Source organism: Rattus norvegicus, chromosome 3, assembly GCF_021556685.1.
Source record: "Rattus norvegicus strain SHRSP/BbbUtx chromosome 3, alternate assembly SHRSP_T2T, whole genome shotgun sequence".
Taxonomy (NCBI): Eukaryota; Metazoa; Chordata; class Mammalia; order Rodentia; family Muridae; genus Rattus; species Rattus norvegicus.
The window spans coordinates 80,628,717-80,631,374 of record NC_141536.1 but is presented as its reverse complement, the minus strand read 5'-3'; the positions used below and the strand labels follow the sequence as shown (position 1 = coordinate 80,631,374).

At 38.6% G+C, this 2,658-nt stretch overlaps 1 non-coding gene across 1 annotated transcript; it reads right to left on the bottom strand.

Moving 5' to 3' along the window:
• Positions 1 to 2,345: 2,345 nt before the first annotated feature.
• Positions 2,346 to 2,452, bottom strand: Rnu6-841 (RNA, U6 small nuclear 841). The gene has a single exon (XR_015685189.1). It is a non-coding gene; the product is annotated as a U6 spliceosomal RNA (small nuclear RNA).
• Positions 2,453 to 2,658: the final 206 nt, after the last annotated feature.

The window sequence follows — 2,658 nt, the reverse complement described above, 5'->3', positions numbered from 1 at the left end:
TGTCTGACCAGAGGGAGGATACAACAATATAGGTACAAGGGAGAGTAGAGACGGGGTATAATGAAGTAGAAAGATAAATTTAGGGTATAAAAGTGAGCACTAGCCAAATGAAGGGTGCCTAAAAGAGCCATGTGAAAACCTACTATTTGGCAATTAAATTAAAAAAACATAATTGGAGAGTACATGCGATATGAAAAAAGTGGGGGCAAAAACCATAGGTTAAAGATTTAAATGGTGACAAAGGTAAGGGCAGGGGAGAGGAAACTAAAGATGCTTTTAAAAGCCTATGTAAACCTATGAGTTTGGAAATTAATTAAAAATACAATTATTTTAATATAAAGTTATCTGACTAGCAGTCTTCTGAATGGATAAACAATGCTTCTGTCAAAGTGCATGGGCTATTAAATACAAATTCAGTGCAAGGTAAGAGATACCTCCTTGCAATGTATTGGTCAAGGAGTCCCTATCAAACCACCAGAATGACAGAAACTAATTTCATTGTTCTTAGTTTCCCACAAGAACTAGACAATAAGAATCCACACATTTCGCTTGTAGAACATAAAAAAAAAAATGAATGTCATGGCGACCAGGAAACGTTTTTCTTGTTTACTATTTCATAATGCCACACAGTTCTGTGTAGGCTGCTAAGGGAGAGAAGGCATCACTTGTCTTGCCAAGTGCTGGACTCTGCAAACTGAAATCCTAATATGCTAGACCTGATGTGCCCCCTGGATCACTAGTGGCATAACTTTCTAGGAGCAACCAAGTGCATTCTGATTTGACGTGAGGTCTGGTTCATAGGAGATAGTTCATGCTTTAAAAATTGATTTAGTATAAACTTAGTTAAAAGTCCCTCATTTGGGAGGTCAAGCACAGTAGGGGGAGGGGAGGAAGCTACTATTGGTGTTACACTCACGATTGTTTATCAAATTGCCTCCAAATCATTTATGCTTATAGCCATATATTTTCTGAGCCTTGTTCAGAGAAGCTTCTTTTCCCAGTGAGATTCATAACTGGTCAAAGTGCTGAAACTAAGTCACTGTAGTCTTAATAAGACATGTATATCAATGACTCAGTGTAGCTTCAAGGTCCAGGGAACATTAGAGAAAAGGGAATCAGAAGTATTATAGTAGCCTAAGACTAAAGAGGAATGCTGTGAAATGTCTTCTGTAGAAGACATGGGCAAATCAGTCAAAATTCTAGCAGGGATGTTGAAATGGCTCATAAGACCCAATCTGAAGCATATGGACAGTTGATAGATGCTAAGACACGGAGTGACATCTTTGTTCAATGGTGTTGCCAAAGGTATGCTGCCCATTCTCCCATCGATGCATCTACATCCATGTGCATATAGGCCACAATACATGAAATTTATGATATACATAAACACAAAGAAAGAAAACTGAGCAATGATATGATCAAAATCCATTAAATGCATGTATTAAATTCTCAAAGTATAAATAAAAAACATGTTTTAGTTTGCTTCTTTGCTGTCGTGGTGAAAACTTTGACCAAAAACAAGATGGAGAGGAAAGAGTTTGTTTGGTTTAAATATCCTAGTCATGGTCCAGATGAAACTAAGAAAGGAAATGAAGCAGAGCAGAACCTTGGGGGCAAGAACTGAAGCAAAGGCCATGGAGGAACACTGCTTACTGCCTTGTTATCTCTAGTTTGCTCTCTCTTTTTATACAGCCACCTGCCTAGAGTAGCATTGTCCATAGTGGGCTGGGCCTCCCTACATCAACCCTTATCAAGAAAAGACTCTTACAGATTTGTCTACAGTTCAATCTAATCTACCTCACTCCTCAATTGACATTTCTCCTTCCCAGACAACATTAGCTTGTATCAGATGACAATAACAGCAAGTAAGCAAAGATCTGTTTTTCAAAAGACATGGATATTTTATGAATAACTCAATTGTATTTTGATCATTTCTTTTTTATTGATTATATTATTTATTTATATCCCAAATTTTGTCCCTATCTGGTCCCCGCCCCCAGAGTTCTTTGCCCCAATGCCACCTCCCATGAGAAGGTGTCACCCACCCTGTGATATCCCCCTTCTCTTGGGCATCAAGTCTCTACAGGATTAGGTGCATCCTCTCCTACTGAGGCCAGACAAGGCAGTCATCTGCTACATATGTGCCAGTGGAGGGCCTCAGACCAACCCATGTTTGCTCTTTGGTTAGTGGTCTTTTGCCTAAGGAAACCTATCAGAGAATGATAAAATTTCAATAAACAGCTACAACAGAGCCCCTTATTCAAAGGATGGAGATATTAGTTATGTAATTTGTTAATTGAATGTCTATTTTTGCATTAAATTTCTCCAAAAATACTCTTTTTAAAAAAAATATGGAATACTTCACGAATTTGCGTGTCATCCTTGCGCAGGGGCCATGCTAATCTTCTGTGTATCTTTCTAATTTTAGTATATGTGCTGCTGAAGTGAGCACCAAAAATACTCTTAAAATATCAATGAGGTGGGAATTTAGACAAGGCCCAGCAGGACTGCCCATCACTAGCCTGTGGTTTCTAGGCCTAGCCTAATAGAGCCTAGGAGATAATATCTTCTGAAAGGTGAAAGATTGACAATGCTCTACTTGTTGGAGTTTGAGATAGAATATTTCCTGGAATATTCACATGTGGCCTCTGCATGTGA